Genomic DNA, 19,742 nt, shown 5'->3' on the forward strand with positions numbered 1-19,742 from the left:
GAATAAAAATAGTCAACAACAAATTGAAATTATGGAATTATTTAATTGGAGTTGTAAGTACGATTTACTGAGTATCATGTTGATACAAATAATCTACATTTGGATTATTGATGTGGTAAGACATCTCGGTAAAGGTGCTTAATATAATATGATTATATATGACAGGGACCGATATGAATAAAAGTCTTTATCCAAAAAACCATTTAATAATAAAGACTTGTAACTCATATCATAACTGATGATCATTTATAGATCAACCTAAATTCTGAGTGTTCATGAACTCCTGTTTATGTTTATTAAATCTTTTGATTCATTCGTTAAAGTCTCTTCATAGAATGAGGCTAATGACTTTTGTTTTGGAGATTTAATATCATGAATGGATGGGAACATGTATCAACAATACAGAATCTAATCTTTCCTAACGGATCGTATATTGGTTCCCTTAAGGGTTAATTCCGGAACTGAATGATTTTGAGCTCAAATCTATAATTAGATTATAGATTAATTATTCACTAGTGAATTAATGGCACTTAAGGAATAAGAAGTAAATTAGAAAGGTAAAATGGTCATTCGTCCATTCTAATTTATGAACTAATTAATTAGAGAGTTGAACTATTGTAAGATGATTATATCAATGGACAGCTTAAAATAAGATTTATGTAAAAATATATCTATAACATAAAGAGTTCAATTCTGAATTTATAGTGGAGAAATATCATACTTAATAACTATAATGATTAAAGAGTTTAATTATTTAGTTTTAATTTATTGGAGCTTAATATTATAGGTCCATGGTCCATGAAATGGCTCAAACAAACACTGACAAAGATAAATACAAAAATGGGCAAAATGGCTTATTTGATAAGTAAAATATTTTTCTATGCACTAAACATAATTATTGTATAATTATGTGTAATTAATCAATTAATTATTTGATTTAACAAAAATATAATTAATTTTGAATTAATTTATTTTTGGGATATTTTGGTATTTAAATAATGATGAAAATTGGAAAAAATCACATACCCTCCCTCGCATGAGGTGAGCGTGTAGCACAGTGCACAGTCACTGTGCTACACGCACAAGAAGGTTCTAGAAGGATCTTGGTTCCACAATTTTAGTTATTTAAATATTAAATAAATAATGAGATATTTTAATATGATTAAAATAATATTATTTAAACAAAAATCTGATAACTGATTAGTTATTTTTAAATTGTTTAAAATAACTAATATTATTTATTTTTAATATATTGGATATATTAAATATAGGAGATCAGTTTTTCAGAGCGATACTTTTTTCAGTGATAGAAAATAGATCGTGAAATCTCCCTGAGAGAAAGAGCACATTGCTACAAGCATAGGTCATTGTTCTTCACAAATTTAGGTCCAAACTTTTACAGATCTCATGTGTTGAGGACATCTGATAAATAGATCTTGCCTATTATTTTGTATAACGAGCCCACACTCGTTCTTTGTGTGTTGAGAACATTTTGGAAGATCCTTGGGTGAGATCTCAAGGATTTTTGCCGTACAAAAAGATAGTAGCAAGGAATGACTTGAGGTAATTTTCTATTCATCTCTTTGATTCAATATATATATGTATGTGAAAAAGTAGATCTAGAAATCTTGTGGTGTTAAATTAACAATTTTGATTGTTGTTCCGCTGCATATAATCTCTGATTTGATCTATAAAAACCAACAAATGGTACCAAAGCCATCTTCACATATATATATATTGAATCTGTGTGGGTTTAATTTATGCATTTATTTATTTATGATGAATAAATGGATGACTTAATATGATTGAATGCATGTGAATGTTAAATTGTTAATTGTATGGTGTTTTGGGTTAGGATTTGTTTATTATTAGAACATTGTGTAAGCCATTAAGGGGCATAGGATTTATGTAATTTTATTTGGTTTTTGAAATCATAAAATTGTAATTCCGATCACACAAAGTCAAAACGGAGCCCAGGATTCAGAATTCAGCCACTGTTCCTCCAAGGCCACCCTCCGAGCCACTGTCGAGGACGTCGTACGGACGTCCGTACGGTTCCGTACAGTGGGCCCCGACCGCACCTTCAAGTGCCACGAGTCCCCGTCTTACTAGTCCAATTTTTTTTTTCTGAAATTAATCTGTTATTTTTTTTAATTTTTAAAATGTGAAATATCCTATTTGTTAGAAATTTGATATTTAAATATTGAGATAATTATGTTATCCTAACAAACTTTTTTGAATATCTTATTTAAATTTTTTTTTCTTCAAAATAACAGATTTTAATTAAATTTATTTATGTTTTATAATTAATAGTTGTTTTAAGTAGAAGGAAAATAAAATTATGATTATTTAAAAGTTTTGTTTTAATTAATCAAGATAATTAGAAAATTGTTTTCTTATTATTATTCTGGACCAACGACACATATCCTACTGAAAGTAAAGTGAAGAAGCCCGATGGAGATCAAGACGAATTTTATTTTATTTTAATTTTATAAAGAGGTTGTAAAATTAGAAATACCAAAAGCACCCGGTTCAACATTTATTGTTTATTTATTTATTTAAATAAATATTTTCATGTGATTGATAATATGTTCATGCATTTTGTGCCATACATAAAAAATCCACACAGTTATTATCATGCATCTCATTGGTAGAAACATGATTGTTAGGATTGTCCTATATGTTTATATGATTTTTTTTGCGAAATCAATTGCATATAAATTACTTAGTTTTATTCTTTGAAAACTTGGTAAAATTTCACACTGTTTTTTAAGTCTTTATGACTTAATTTCTTTAAACCAACTTTATTTTAAAATTATTTTTTAGTAAAGTTTAGATGAACATAATTGGTAATTTAAAATTGGATATGGACCTAGAAACTCGCTTTCTTACCAATTTCAATTATGTTTATAAAGTTTAAAGAATCTATAATTAATTTGGAATTAATTAGATTAAAAACACTTATTTCAAAATAGTGAGTGGGAGAGGGTTGATAACTCCACATAACTCGTGGTCTCCATTATTAATATAACACCGTGAGATATGAATAGCATCTCGCGACAGTTTTGTTTCCGTCCCCCTAAGGAAGGTGTATAGACATGTCAATAGCAATGTTATATTTCTTACACAGATAGGAACTAATGATGTATTTAAGGTTTGACCGACCCTGAGGTGGCATGTCCTAAGTTAAGTCATGAACTCTGAAATAATGGGTTACACTCACAAAATTATGATTAAGCTTTTGCAGTGGATAATCATAACTTGACCAAACTAAGCGATACTTTAATGTTTAAAAGAGAAAATAATGAGTTATTTTAAGTTTTAAACAATAAAGATAAGAACGTCTTATAAATTCTCTAAGATTAATTTGACCGACCCTAAGGCGACACTTTAATTGTTAGAAAGTTAACCATGGAAATTAAACTTTATTTTATGTGTTTTAATTGTGCTCATGCATCGCGTTTAATTTTCGAAACTTTGATATTTATTAATTTTTCTAAATATAATAATAATATTTGTATTTTTTATTCAGAATATGTCTATCTCTGCTAATCCAATCACTGCTTTAATCGCACAAGAAAAATTAACTGGTGATAACTTCACAAAATGGAAATCAATTATGAATCTGTTGTTGGTTAGCAAAAATCACATGTTTGTCCTAAATGAGGAATGTCCTGAAGAACCTGGCGCCACTGCCCCGAAACATGTTCAGGACAAATATGATGCATGGATTCAATCTAATAACAAAGCTAAATGCTATATGCTTGTAAGCATGAGTGATGTCTTACGAACAAAGCATGAATCCATGGAAAATGCTTGTGAGATACTAGAATCTCTTAAGGAAATGTTTGGGCGCCCATCTGATCAAAGTCGTCATAAGGCTACTATAACTTACATGAATGCTAAGATGAAGAAAGGTCAATCTGTGCATGAGCATGTCTTGAACATGATCAGTGTACTCCATGAAGCTGAGATGCACGGAGCAGTCATGGATGAAAAGACACAAGCAAGCATTATACTTGAGTCTTTAACTCCTGCTTTTTCTACATTCACAAAAAATTATGTCATGAATAAATTAGAATTTAACATGACACAATTGCTTAATGAATTCCAAACTTTTGAGTCTTTGAACAAGACGATCTCAAGTCAGGCTGAAGAAAATGTTGTTGAAGCCAAACCATCTTCTTCTAAGAAGAAAAGGAAAAGCAATAACAATGACTGCAAACCTAAAAAGGATAATCCGAAAAAGACAAAGAAGTCATCCAAGGCACCCGAGAACAAAAAGAAAAATGACCCCAAAAAAAAGGCACCCAAAGGAAAATGTTTCCATTGTAATGTCGATAGTCATTGGAAGAGAAATTGTCCAAAGTATCTTGTCGAGCTGAAAGAGAAAAAGAAAGGTAAATTATATTTACTTGTACTCGAAGCTTGTATGGTGGAACATGATAAATCATCATGGATAGTTTATTCTAGTTCCACAAACCACGTTTGTTCTTGTTTGCAGATGCTTGAGTCCGCAAAGCAGTTGGAGCTAGGAGAGATGACCATAAGAGTGGGAAGTGGAGCACTTGTTTCAGCTAAAGAATGTGGAACAGTCCGTTTAAATTTTAAGAACAATTTTTTAGTTTTGAATAATGTTCTCTTTATTCCTGAAATTACTAGAAACATTATTTCTTTATCTTTGTTACATGAACAAAATTTGGCATTTCTTTTAATAATAATGTGATTTTTATTTCAAGGAATGGGAACAATATTTGTCATGCGAAACAAAAGGACGGACTGTACATGCTTAATCCAATTGAAAAATCGCTCAATAATTCTGAATTATTCAAAGTAGCTATTCCACAAAGTAACAAAAGACAAAAGGTTTCTAAAGAAAATGACACGTGTCTTTGGCACTTAAGATTAGGTCATATTAGTCTAGATAGGATAAAATGATTAACTAAAGATGGACCTTTGAGGGAACTAATAGTTGGAACCCTACCGGTTTTGAATCCTGTTTAGAAGGAAAATTGACAAAACTACCTTTCACTTCAAAGGGAAATAGAGCCAAAGAACCACTAGAGCTTATACATAGTGATGTATGTAGTCCAATTAACATTCAAGCTTGAGGTGGTTATGAATATTTTGTCACATTTACTGACAACTATTCTAGATATGATCATGTTTACCTAATGCTTAAGACGTCAAAAATTTTCGATAGGTTTAAAGACTTCAAAGCCTTAGCTGAGAAGCAATTAGGTAAATCTTTAAAGACACTCTGATCTGACCGTGGTGGTGAATATTTGGATTTTGAATTCAAAGATTTCTTGTTGGAGCATGGTATTCTATCCCAACTCACAACACCTGGAACACCACAACAAAATGGAGTTTCAGAGAGAAGAAACCGGACCCTGTTGGACATGGTCAGGTCTATGTTAAACTACTCTTCACTTCTCTTATCGTTTTGGGGATATGCACTTCAAACAACTAAGTACATTTTGAATGTAGTTCCGTCTAAAGCTGTGATGAAGACACCACTAGAATTATGGAATGGAAATAAACCTAGTTTACAACATTTCTGTATTTGGGGTTGTCATGCTCATGTGCTAAGACCTAAGGTGGTGTTTGGTATGGGGTAAAGTAAAGGTGGGAATGAGAATCTAAATCCCTTCCTATGTTTGGTTCAAATTTTAAGGGGGTAAAGTTAATAAATTTTGTGAGCCTCACATGTTTTTTAAGGGTAAAGTGAATCGTTTTGTACACAAGAGTTTAATATTACCTCCATCCTAAGTCCCTCTACACTTTCCAAGGTAACTCAACTACTCAAAAGAAACACCTGCTAAATCTGGAAAATTGGATTCAAGGTCTGAAGTGTGTATATTTGTGGTCTATGCTCCAGAAACAAGAGGTGGATATTTCTATAGTCCAAGTGATCAAAAGGTATTTGTTTCGACGAATGCAACCTTTTTAGAACATGAATATATGAATGTTTTTAAACCTCGGAGCAAAGTAGTTTTACAAGAACTAATGATAGATAAAATTTCATCTCCATCTTCTTCATCAGTTAATGATAAACACAACCAAAGAAACCACAATTTCTGAAAAGGAAAAACTAGTGCAACGTCGTAGTGGGAGGATTGTGAGACAACCTATTCGCTAAGAACATGAGGCACACATTCTTGTATCAGATACTGAAAAGGACGATCCATTGAATTTTAAAGAAGCAATGGAAGACCCTGATGTTGATAAGTGGCAAGCTGCCATGAATCAAGAAATGGAATCAATGTATTCCAATTCAGTCTGGGAACTTGTAGATCTGCCTGACAATATCAAAGCCATTGGATGTAAGTGGATCTACAAGAAGAAAAGGGGTGCAAATGAAAAGGTAGAGACTTATAAAGCAAGGCTTGTGGCCAAAGGCTACACACAGAGAGAAGGTGTAGATTATGAAGAAACATTTTCTCCTGTAGCCATGCTTAAGTCCATTCGCATACTTTTATCCATAGCTGCCATCTATGATTACGAGATCTGGCAAATGGACGTCAAGACAGCCTTTCTAAACGGCCAACTTGATGAAACTATATATATGGAACAACCAGAAGGGTTTATTAAGAGGGATCAAGATCAAAAGGTATGCAAGTTGTTGAAATCCATATATGGATTGAAACAAGCATCAAGATCTTGGCACTTAACATTTGATGAAACTATCAAAACATATGGCTTCGAACAAAATGTTGACGAAGCATGTGTTTATAAATACATCAAAGGGAAAGTTGTGGTTTTCTTAGTTCTTTATGTTGATGATATCCTACTCATTGGGAATGACGTAGAGACATTATCAAATGTAAAGAAATGGTTGGCTGACAAATTCCAAATGAAAGATTTGGGAGAAGCGAGCTATGTTCTAGGCATTAAAATTCTAAGAGATAGAAATAACAAGCTCTTGGAACTTTCACAAGAAAATTATATTGATAAAGTGCTTGAAAGATTCTCTATGGAAAATTCCAAAAAGGGTCAATTGCTGACCAGACATGGAATTACTCTTTACAAAGATCAGTGTCCAAAGACACCACGAGAGCAAGAGGACATGAGAAAGTATCCCTATGTATCAGTTGTAGGGAGCCTAATGTATGCAATGTTATGTACTAGACCTGACATAGGTTATGCAGTAGGAATTGTCAGTCTTTATCAATCAAATCTTGGTTTGGAACACTGGATTGCGGTGAAACATATTCTCAAGTATCTCAGGAGAACGAGGAACTATATGCTAGTATATTCGGGTAGTGACCTTGAACCTACTGGATACACTGACTCAGATTTTCAATCAGATGAAGATAGTAGAAAATCTACTTCTGGGTTAGTATTCACTCTTGGTGGTGGAGCAGTTATCTGGAGAAGCATTAAGTAATCTGATATAGTTGATTCAACCATGGAAGCTGAATACATAGCAGCTTGTGAAGCAACTAAAGAAGCAGTTTGGCTAAAAAAGTTCTACACGGATCTGGAAGTGGTTCCAGAAGTGGAGAAACCACTTGTTCTTTACCGTGACAATAGTGGAGCAGTGGCCAATTCTAAAGAACCAAGAAGCCACAAGAGGGGAAAGCATATAGAGCGCAAATATCACTTAGTCAGAGAAATCGTACATAGAGGAGATGTGCCCATTCTGAAAATCGTATCAATACACAACCTGGCAGACCCGTTTAAGAAGACGCTTCCTGCAAAGCAATTTGAGGGTCATGTACGTAATACGAGATTGAGAGAAATGCCTTACTTGCTTTAAGAACAAGTGGGAGATTGTTAGGAGTATGTCCTAAAAGCATGTAAAAGACATTTATTATTTCAATGAATAAATAAATACAATGGTCTATTATTATTATATTTAGATTATTAAATTATTGTTTGAATAATTTTGGTAAATATCATAAAAAATTCTATATTCATTATTGAGGATGTGTTCTTGTATTAGTACGAGAGAATTAAGATCACATGAATGAATAAAAAAAATCAACAACAAATTGAAGTTATGAAATTCTTTAATTGGGGTTGTAAGTACGGTTTACAGAGTATCATGTTGATACAAATAATCTAGATTTGGATTATTGATAGAGAATTGAACAAGTTAACTATTAAGAATAAGTACCCTCTACCAAGGATTGATGACTTGTTCGATCAGCTGCAAGGTAAGACGGTGTTCTCAAAGATTGATCTTCGATCTGGTTATCACCAGCTGAGGATCAAAGATGAGGACATATCGAAGACGGCTTTTCGGACACGGTATGGGCATTATGAGTTCTTGGTCATGTCTTTTGGTCTGACCAATGCCCCAGCAACTTTTATGGATCTGATGAACAGGGTGTTCAAGGACTTCTTTGATCAATTCGTCATTGTCTTCATCGACAACATCTTGGTTTATTCCAGTTCAGAGGTAGAGCATGAGCAGCATCTCCGACAGGTTCTACAGGGGTTAAGGGAGCATCGGTTGTACGCCAAGTTTAAGAAGTGTGAGTTTTGGCTGCCATAGGTGACCTTTCTTGGGCATATAGTTGGGGCAGAAGGGATTAAGGTGGATCCGTCCAAGATAGAAGCAGTAAGGGATTGGCCGAGGCCAAGGAACGCCTCGGAGGTTCAAAGTTTCCTTGGATTGGCTGGTTACTACAGACAGTTTGTAGAGGGCTTCTCAAAGATTTCTTCATCGATGATAGAGTTGACAAGAAAGAATCAGAAGTTTGCTTGGTCAGACAAGTGTGAGAACAGTTTTCAAGAGTTGAAGCGACGACTTATTTTTGCACCTGTGTTGAGTCTTCCTTCGGAGGAAGGAAAGTTTGTGGTCTATTGTGATGCATCGAGGATGAGTTTAGGCTGCGTGCTGATGCAGAACGAGAAAGTTATAGCCTATGCATCTCGACAGCTAAAGGAGTATGAGCAGCGCTATCCTACTCATGACTTGGAGCTAGCAGTGGTGGTATTCGCACTGAAGGTGTGGCGTCATTATCTGTATGGGGAGAAGTGCGAGATATACACTGATCATAAGAGTTTGAAGTATTTCTTTACTCAGAAGGATCTGAACATGAGGCAGAGGCATTGGTTGGAGCTGGTTAAGGATTATGACTGTGATATTCTTTATCACCCTGGGAAGGCCAATGTGGTGGCAGATGCATTGAGCAGGAGGGGCCCAGGACAGTTGTGTAGTTCCACACATATCTCTAGGGAGTTGGCCGATGAGATGGCCAGGGCAAAGATAGAACTGGTGGTAGGCCAGTTAGCCAATATCACTTTGCAGTCGACCCTGTTAGAGCAGATCAAGGAGGGTCAGTTAGTGGATGTGCAGTTGCAGGAAAATAGGCAGAATGCCTTAGCAGGGACAGCTAAGGATTATTCTGTTTCTGAGACAGGTTTGCTTCGGTATCAGGGGCGGATTTGTGTTCCGGCTGATGAGGGGGTTAGGCGAGAGATACTGGATGAGTCTCACACTACACCATACTCACTTCATCCGGGGATAGTTGTAACGACCCAAATTCCCTAATAAGGCTTAAGGGCCTTGATTAGTGTGCCGGGAGGGCATAAATGGGATTTGAGTGAATAGTATTTATTTGAATGAGATATTATGTGATTAATAGTGCTTAAATGATATTATATGATATTATGTGATAATATGAAATAGACATGTTGTATATGTTAGAACCACATTATTATGTGGATAGCTCTGTAGCTAGCGACTCGAGGCGATCCTAGGGCTAGATAGCGGGAAAAGTCACAACGGGGCATTATAATTGACTTTGGACAAGTCAGGGGTGTTTTAGGTATCAGGTAGTGATTTGGACTATCGGGTGATGGAAATAAATTTATGGAGATATATTTGAGGTTAGGATGTCTAGGTGGGATTATTGGGGGATTTTACCGTTTTGCCCTCGGGGATGTTTTTGGCACCTCGAGCTTTGGGATTAGACTAATAACCTAAGGATATACTTGGAAGACTTTAGAAAATATTAGACACAAAAATTAAACCGACCCTCTCAGCCTTTTCTCTTTTCTCTCTCTTAGGAAGAAGAACAACTCTGAATTTTCAAGAGAATTAAGCTTAATATTTGCGAATTGAAGGGAATAATCTGGAGGATTAGCTCAGGAACTGACCAAGGATTGAAATAGAGCCAAGGTAAGCTTTGAATTTTCGTTTCTATGGTTGGGAATTTTGAGAAAATGGCTGAGTTTTTAATGGTTGTGGTTTTGGTATTCAAGGTTGGATTTGAGACTGGGATCTTTGAAGTTAGGTCAGGGAACTCTTGGAGAAGTGATTCTGCAGTAGAGGTAAGCTTTAATTCAAATTTTGATGGTTGAATTTTAGAGTTTCCATGGCTGGGTTTTGTGTTTTTAAGATAGGAAGTTTCAGTAATTGAAATGGGTCTTTGATGGGTTTCTAGCCTAGGATTCAGCTGGGTTGAGTTGTTGGGATCTTGTGGGAAGTCTTTGGATAATTGAGTTGTGGATTTGGGGTGGTTTTGAGTGAGTTTGCATGAGGTTTGGGAGTTAAACATGGTGGTTTTTCTGGGTTCGAAGGGGTCGGGCCGTGGCATGGTTCTTGGTGAGCCGTGACCCTTGGAAGTTGAGTTGTACTGAGGAAGGAGGGCGGGCCACGGCGTGGCATAAGGAATGCCGCGGCCCTTACCTGTTTTTGTGCCCATGGTGGGTTCTGTTTGGGGCCATGCCGCGGGATGGATGGCCCATGCCGGGGCCCTTAAGGGATTTTGGGATTTTGAGATTTTAGGCTTGGGAATTTAACCTAGGGTGCTCGGGATTGAATCTTTTACCATATTTGGTGAAGTTCAATGCTCCGAGGACTAGAACTTGGTTTAGAAACTTATTTAAGGTTGTTAATGGTATCCTTCATCATGGTTGTGACTAGGTGCTAAGCTAGGGCTCGGGGATCGGATCGCGCTCAAGGAGTATCACCCGTAACTAATTCATCTAGAAGCCAAAGGTAAGAAAACTACACCCGGTTGAATATTTGAATGGGACTAAGGCCCCCCTAATATATATGATTGAAAGAATGGTATTATGCCATGTAAATTGTAAACCATCGGCTTAAGCGTGCCACGGTTAACTTGTGCAATTGGCACGGCTCGGACACTGGTATCCGAGGACAGCTTACTATGCACTGAGCTCGGTTTAAGCGGGCCGGAGTCAGTGGGTTAAATAGAGGGTGCGACCTAAGGTGTCGACCCTAGTATTTGAGTTAATTGATTATTATATTTGGCTATGAATGTGATTAATGAGATTGTTGAATAGTCTAAATATAGAAGAGGTTATTTGTACTCTGAGTGTAATGCCCCGGATTCCCTTATATGGTTTAATGGCTGGATTAGTAGGCCGAGAGGGCCATAACTGTTTAATTATGCCATTAAATGTGTTTATGCATGTATGTGAGAATTATATTATCATATGATGTTAAATGCATGCATGTGGGTCCACATTTATTTACATGGGTGTTTTGGTAATTTGGCCGTTGAAGGCATAATTGTATATTTGTTTGCATTTCAATGATCTGTATTGTGAGGCCACATTATAATGTGGATTGGTTCGGGTTATTCGACATGAGACGATCTTTAAGTATAATTTATCGGTTTGGTCATAACAGGTTTAAGCTCGGGGCTCGGGGTGAGTCTCGGGGTGTTTTTAATGGTTAGAGCGTTTCCGGGAATTATAGGGTAATGGGATATGAGTTATTGGTGTTTGAGAATATTGAGATTAGCAAGAATTGGGAAGCGTTAATTATGATTAACGGGATAGGTGGAAAGTACCAATTTTACCCTTGGAATGATTTTAGAAACCTTAAGTGACCTAGGGGCATTTAGGTCATTTGGTTGGATTTATATGACCTTTGGATGGCTGTAGAAAAAACAGAGCAAAACAGGGTTTTACTTCTCCTTCCCGTACATCATTCTCCACCATTTCTCCTTTGGTGTTTTTGAGCTCAAAGTGAGGTTTCAAGCTAGGGAATCAAGGGGCTGGGTTTGTAGACTTGGTTCAGCCATTGAAGGAGGTTTGATCTCGGATTTGAGGTGAGTTTTAGCCATTGGTTTCTGGTTTTACTCTGTTTTCTTTTAGTTTTTCAGCCTATGGTTTTGTTGATGATAGTTTGGATTTATGGAGGTTTTAATTGATGTTTATCTTGGGTTTTGATGAGGGTGAGTTGTAGGTGAAGTTTAGGGGTTGAATTGGGTGTTTGGAGGAGGTTTGGAGCTGGTTTGAAGGTTTGGTTCCAAGGGAAAATGCAGGGGAAGTCGAGCTGGTGCGTGTTGGATTTTTGGCTGATCTTGGTATTGAGCCGCGGCATGGCTGTGGTGCGCCGCGGCCCATGGTGTCTGACAGAGAGGGTCGCCTCTGTTTGAGGGGCGTACCGCAGCGCAGCTAGGGAGGGCCGCGACCCTTAGTGGTTTTTTGGCCAGAAATGGGTTTTTTAGCTTGGGGATTCAAGCCTTAGGCCTCGGGGTCGAACCTATTACCTGGTTGAGTAGTGTTTGATGTCTCGGAGGCTAGGTTTTGGTTTGGGAACCCTTTGTTATCATTTTCATTGATGAATCCTATATTTTGGTTATGACCAGGTGACCGTCAAGGAATTTAAAAGATTGATCGTTCTCAGGGGTCGTTCTTATAATAATTCTCACTCGAACCAGAGGTAAGAAAACAGTGTATGAATACAGTTGCACCCTGTATATGTATATGACATGCGTCACCTTGAGCATATGGCTGAACTTAGGCATAAAATTTGGGTAGTGGAGAGCGAAATAGACTCAATTATGAGGGGCGATGGAGTTTCTTTCCCCTTTGACATTAGCGACCGCATAACAAACCTTAGGGTGACCCTTTTGGATCTACAGATGGAGTTAGAGTTCATGGAGGGAAATCTCCTGCCTAAACCTCCTTCCCCGTTCTCCCCTTATGGTTGCCATGGGGTAATCCCGGGTTCCCCTAAACCCTTGTTTTCAATTCACCCTTGCTTAGCGCTTCCACACTCAACGCCTCGGTGGAAGACCCTTGCTAGGAAGAAAAAATGGAGGGTAAAGTACCCTGTTTCTATCTCACCCTTTTCCTTTGGTTTTGCATATATAACAAAGAGAGTGCGGTGGCAGGTGGCTTCTGAGGTGCAAGATTCTGGTCCTTTATTGGCGTCCTCTATTGTGTCCAATGTGTTGGAGAATCGGCTGTTGGAGCTATCCACTAAATATCGCATTGGCAAGGAATACAAGTTGTATGTTCCTTCCAATAATTGTCGGGCCGATAATACCCCCCAAGGGTGCGTGGCCATGAGCGAGCATATCTTGAAAGCGGGTGGAACCATTCCTTTGCACCCATTTTTCATCATGATGCTTAATCACTTAGACCTTACTCCGCTCCAGCTGGCGCCTAACAGCTGGCTGACCTTAAGTTCTTTATACATGGCATTTACTGAGCTCAACCAACGCGCTCCTACGGATCGAGAGGTGCATTTTATGTATAACCTCATGCCAACCCCTAAATCCAATGGCTTCTATTTCTTACAGAAGGCCAATTCCCAGGTTTCCCCCATAGAGGGTTCTGTATCAAACTCGGGGTCCTGGAAGCAGGACTTTTGCTTCGTAAAAGGTCCCATTTTCGTACGTGAACGCTTTCGCTCATCCCCAAGTAAGTACTTCAGGCTTCTCTTCCTTTTACTTTGAATTGGTTATTTTGGAGCTTATGCTTGTATTTGTAATTATGTTGATTGTGTAGAGGAGTTTGGTAACCTTTACATTCCCTATTCGGAGGCAGCGCCAATGGAAAAAATCCTCGATGCCGACCCTGCCAAGAAAACGGCTGCCCGCCTTTTTACCGTGGAAAACTTGAACCGACACAACTTATCTAGAGTTTTGGATTCTGATGCGTTGTGGCACATTTCCGAGCGAAGGAAGAAGGTGCCTTTAGTTCAACATCACTCTGACAGAGGCGACGCGGAGTGGGTGCCCGAAGAGTTTTCCCTAGAACCCAGACGACCACGCCGATCATCTTCGTCTCCCAGGGGGTGCCCTCCTTTGGCCCCTATGGACCGTGACATGGCCTCTCTCTCCCATGGTCCGCAGGCCATGCGGGGGTGCTTCATCTATCCCTTTTCTAAGGAATACGATACTTTTCCTCATGCTCCTCAGTCGGGGGCTCATTTTCCCAGTGTTCCTGCGCCACCTCCTCTTTCGGTGAACGGGTCATCTGTCCCTGCTCAGCTGGGCTCCCTTAACTCGGAGGGGGCACCTTGGCTGGGTTGTATGGCGACCTCTTATGGGAAATAGTATACCCAGGTCATCGAGGGTTTTCCTGAGACTGAGTGGAGAAGTCTCCAGAATTTTGCCATGTCGGAGCTTGGGGAGACTCTTGTGCGCTCCACAACTTGGGTGAGTTCATGCGTCTTACATTGGCCTTACTCTTTTTTTTTTGGATTCTTCATTCGCTCATCATCATTTTTTTATATACATGAGTTCTTTTTTTTTTTGTGCAGGCTTCTCTGGTGGCCCAATGCTTCGCTGACTCGGCGCAGGACCTCTCCTCGTCGAATTCCGAAAGGGACGGTCTAACGGTCAAGGTTGAGGAGCTCGAGAGGGAACTCAATGATACCAAGCTTAAGCTTGAGAATGCCTTGGTGAAGGCCTCTTCACCGTCGAAAAAGAAGAAGAGGGCGAATGCTAAGGTCGTGATGCTGCAGGAGAATGTTGCTCGCCTAGAGGGCGATCTTGGGGGAGCAGAAGCTAAGGTCGCAATCTTGAAGGATAGGATCACTCTCCTAGAGGAAATTTTGGCTAAAATTGAGTACAAATCCATAGAGCGCGCCCTCTATGGAATATGGAGTCAAAATCCTAACTTCGATTTCTCCTCCTTTGGTGAGCACACCGTCGCCAGGGTGGCTGAGTGGAATGCTCGCGGCGGGAGGCCCTGAGATTCTGCTTCTGCGATATTATCATTTAATTCGATTTGGATGTATGCTCACTTGAGCCTATCATTCATTTTTTTTAATTTTGTTGGAACTTTTATAAGCCTTCTATTTTATCGCAACTCCTTTTTTCTGTATATATATGCGATTATTTGCTTTTGTTCCTCTATGTTTGAGGTCCTTTTGAGCCCGCAAAAAGGGGTTCGATAGGTCTTTTTTATATATATGCTTTTTTATTTATCATGCTTGAGGTCCTTTGGAGCCCATACGAAGGGGTTCAATACGTCTCTCTTTGGTGCACCTTGATTGTATCTATAAGGATATGTTGACCCTTTGGGTTCTAGTCATCCTTTTATATACTTTTGCGCGCACTTATTATTTCTTGTGAGAAGCATCCTTCTCGTCATTATGCATAGTACTATTTTTGCGAGGGTCGCTTTTAGGACCCTTTTTGGCTAGACGGCTTGGTGGCGGCTCTAGGCTTATTGGTGGATGCTCTTCCTGAGGCCTTTCCTCTTGTGGAAGCATCAACCTTTACTAGGAGGCTCTTCCCGCGGCCTTTTCCTCTTGTGGAGGTATCAACTTTTATTAGGAGGCTCTTCCTGACCATGGAGGTATCAACCTTTATTGGGAGGCTCTTCCTAAGGCCGTTCCTCCCGTGGAGGTATCAACCTTTATTAGGAGGCTCTTCTTGAGGCCTTACCTCCCGTGGAGGTATCAGCCTTTATTGCGAGGCTCTTCCTGTATAACCTTTTGACCCTCTTGATGTTCATAAGGGTAGATAATCCTTGTGAACTCGAGAGATGCCTTGTGAGGTTTTCTTCCTTAATTTTTTTATAAGGGTCTCTTTTAGAACAATTTTTGGCTGTGTACTCTGCCCCCCAAGTGGTTGGAGAGATTTATCTCATCGGGCACTTTGGTCATTTTGCTCATGCGCATTAATAATTCCAATTGGTGATAGGTACAAAAGTTAGATACGTGCTCACGTAAATGAGGGGTGTGACATGTCAATAAAAAACATATTTATTAAAAATAAGGAGAGTACATAGGTATTTGTGGTGACGATTGTAACGACCCAAAATAGCTAATAAGGCTTAAGGGCCTTGATTAGCGTGCTAGGAGGGCATGATAGGATTTATGTGTGATTTGATGAGTTAAATGCATGATTATGATTTAAAGCATGTTATATGACTATTTGTTTATCTAAGATGCATGGCTATGTATATTAGTATGCATGTAGGCCCGGATCGTGTTAGAAGGGCATAACTGTAATTTTGGCCATGTTGGGCATAACTGCATTGATATGTGATGATTGTTGAGACCACAGTGGTATGTGGGTGTATCAGTGAATTGTGACTTGAGGCGATCCCAGTGAGCAGGCTAGCGGAAAGTCATGACGGGAATTTATACTCGGCTCGGGGCGAGCCTGGGGGCATGAGCAGGAATTCAGAGAATAGATTGAGATTTATTTTGATGATGGGGAATATTTATTTGGTGGTTTATCAGGTGTTGGAAAGCAACGGGGAAATATTAGAGACACTTGAGGATTAGCGGGAATTGGGTAAAATGACTAAAATGGCCCTATTTGGACAAAAGGATTTAGAGTTAATAGGAAGGGCATTTTGGTCAATTGGCTTTTAGAAGGTTGATTTATGAGGCTTTATACACTTAGTGGGATTTATAGAGAAAGAGTGTTGGCTGTGGAGAGAAAGAAAGAAAAGAAAGAAAAAGGAAAGAAAGAAAAGAGAGAAAAACAGAGGGGTTTTCCAAAGGATCGGTTTGTGCATTTTTGCACCATTCCTCTCCATTTTTCTTGGAGCAAAGCTTAGTGGAGAGCAAGGATAGGCTGAGCATCAAGGATCTTGAGTTAGACTTGAAGATTTGGCAAGAACACATCAACTTTTGAGGTAAGTTTTAGAGATTTCAGTTTTAAGGGTTTTGATGGTTTGAGCTGTGTTTTGAGCTGAGTTGATGGGAATTTTAGGGAATTTTTGGGCAAGCTTTGATGATGAACAAGCTAAGGAGGTCTAGGGTTGAATCAAGGTCGAAATTTTCATCAATGGTAAGAATTCTAAGCCTTTAACTTTGTTGTTGATTGAATTTATGGGTTTAGGGTTGTTCATGGTGAATTTTGAGATTTGGGTTGAATGTGCTTGGGTTTTAAGTTCGTGGGATGCTTGGGATGAGTGTGAGATGTTTATAAGCTTGATTTTGGGTTTGGAAAAGGTTTGGACAAGTTTGGGGTTGATTTGGTTGAAGGAAATCGCAAGATGCGATTTTCGGGTTCTGCTGGGCTGCAACTAGCGCTACAGCGCTAGTTAGTGGGCGCTGTAGCGCTAGCCCCTGTTTTGGGGGGGGCGGGGGGGTGTTCTGCTTGTAGCGCTACAGCGCCCTCTTTAGAGCGCTGTAGCGCTGCACTGTTCACAGAGGTGAATTTTTGGGTTTTTGATGAGGGATTTTGACCTAGGGTTCGGGGCTCGATTCCGCCACTTTGTTTTGGGGATTTAGGACTTCCCGGGGGCTCGGGATTGGTCCCGAAGCTAGGTATTCGGACTTGGGGTTCGGTGTTGACTTTGACCTATGTTTTTGCCTAGGTGTGCGCTAAGGCTCGAGTGGGATCGTGCTCAAGGAGTCAGGTGATCTAAGCTATGGAATTGAAAGGTAAGAAAACTATAACACCCGTAGGATAGGGCGTGGGCCCATAGTGTGATTGCGGGGCACGGCCCTATATTGCATGATGAGATGATTGCCGGGCACGGCCCTATATTGCATTACATGTTAGGGTGCAGATTTAAATGAATTGGTATTTGTTTGAATGTTGTTTGATTTATGCTATATATGTTTATATTGAAATGAACGGCTATGGCCGAGGGCGGCAAGGCCGAGAACGGCAGCGGGGCCGGAAGTAACACTTAGCACATGGGATGCTTATAGTCAGGGTAGGACCCAGAGGATACATGTGAGATCCTTACGGTGAGGACCGAGACCCCAGGCTGTGGTAAGGGTTCTGGGGCGGCATGGCCGTGTTTGCTTAGTCTAATGGTTGACTTGTTTATCTGTGGACTATCTGATATGATTAACTGTATATTTTGCATATGTTATGAACTGCATGAGTTTTCTTGCTGGGCTTCGGCTCACGGGTGCTCTGTGTCGCAGGTAAGGGCAAAGACTGAGTCAACCAACCATGAGTACGGAGAGCGTGAAGCGACGCGTACATGTTTGGCCTGCCCGACTGCTTTGGTTGGGGGTTTATTCAAAAATGGCTGTAATAATCTATGATTTTTATAACTGATCAATTGTAAACTTATTTTAAGATGTAAATAGTTTTCAAACCTTATTTTGGGATCCCAAATGTTTAATACTAGAAGTTTTTAATGAAACGACGCATTTTCAAAGATTACAGCCTTAACCTTTTATTAGTGACACTTTTGTTTTAAAAACCTCGGTTAGCGAGTTCATTGCACTCCGTTTTGTCTTAAAACTCACTTGGTAACAGCTCTAAGGTAGTAAGGCGTTACAACGATGCTCTTGCTACATATCAGGGCATCTAAGTTACCCCTCTATTTCATAGTTGTCGGGGGGCTAACTATGGTAACCCTTTTGATTTATCATACTAAAATTGGAGCTTTACCCGATGTTCCCACTCAGGCGCGTATGCACAACCATCGATTCTGATCTCCTCAGTGACTTTGGGGTTGAACTCTCTCGGGTTTGTGCCCCCATGCACTACCATCGCCATAAGTTATGGCGGTCTCATGGCTGTGCGAAGGGCGTGTTATAACATTCCCTTGCTTCTTTCTGTTCCCCTTTCACGCTCACCACCCCCCCAAGAGTTGGGAATTTTATGGAAAAGTGGTATACTAAGGTTATCGCCTTCAATTCTCTTAGGGAGGGTCTCCCTATTACCGCATTGAAGGCTGAGGAATAGTTTGCTACGACAAAGTTCGTCATTACAGTGGTCTGTCTGGGCGGCTCTCCCATGGTGAGGGCTAACTCAATTGTGCCCAGGGGTTGTATCGAGTCTCCTATAAACCCATATAGGGATGTGTCATAGGGCTTCAGGTTCCTGATACCCGGTCCCATCTTCTCTAAGGTCGGGAAATATAGGATGCCTACGGAGCTTCCATTGTCCACCAGGACCCGATGTACCCTCATGTTTGCAAGCTAAACAGTCAACACCAAGGGGTCATTGTGAGGGAAATGCACACCCCGCACGTCTTCTTTGCTGAAGGTTACTGAGTCATTTTCCCCTTTAAAGTTTTTCGGGGGTCGTTTTTCTAAGCTTAGCATGCATGAGGGTGGGCTTCGCCTGGCTTCCTTGGCATATCTATCTCGCCCTTTTCTCGATTCTCCTCCGAATTTTGGTCCTCCGAAGATCGTCCTCACCTCTCCTTGAACTTTTGGGGCTACATCTCGCGTTTGTGGTGAGGGGGGTCTATCATCTGGTTTTTCATTTTCTCTTCGGACGTATCTGCCCAAGTGTCCCCTGCGTATGAGTTCCTTTATCTCCACCTTTAAATGGGTGCATTCTGCGGTGGTGTGGCCAATGGCTTTGTGATACTGACAGTATTTTACAGGGTCTCTCTTTGACCAATTTCTCTTCATTGGTGGGGGTCTCCTTAAGGGGACCTGATTCTCATTTACTATGAAGATATGCTCCCTAGTATGTGTCAGGTCATTGTGGAAGGTGTGGGATGTTTGCCTAGGATTACCTTCGTGTTTGTGCTTCCTCTAGTGGTCTTCTCTTGGGCCTTCATACACCCTTTTCTTTTTTGTGTCATTCGAACTTTCAGGGGCTGAGGGCTTGAAAAGGGATGCCTTCAAGTTC

Source organism: Humulus lupulus, chromosome 5 (genome assembly GCF_963169125.1).
Source record: "Humulus lupulus chromosome 5, drHumLupu1.1, whole genome shotgun sequence".
Taxonomy (NCBI): domain Eukaryota; kingdom Viridiplantae; phylum Streptophyta; class Magnoliopsida; order Rosales; family Cannabaceae; genus Humulus; species Humulus lupulus.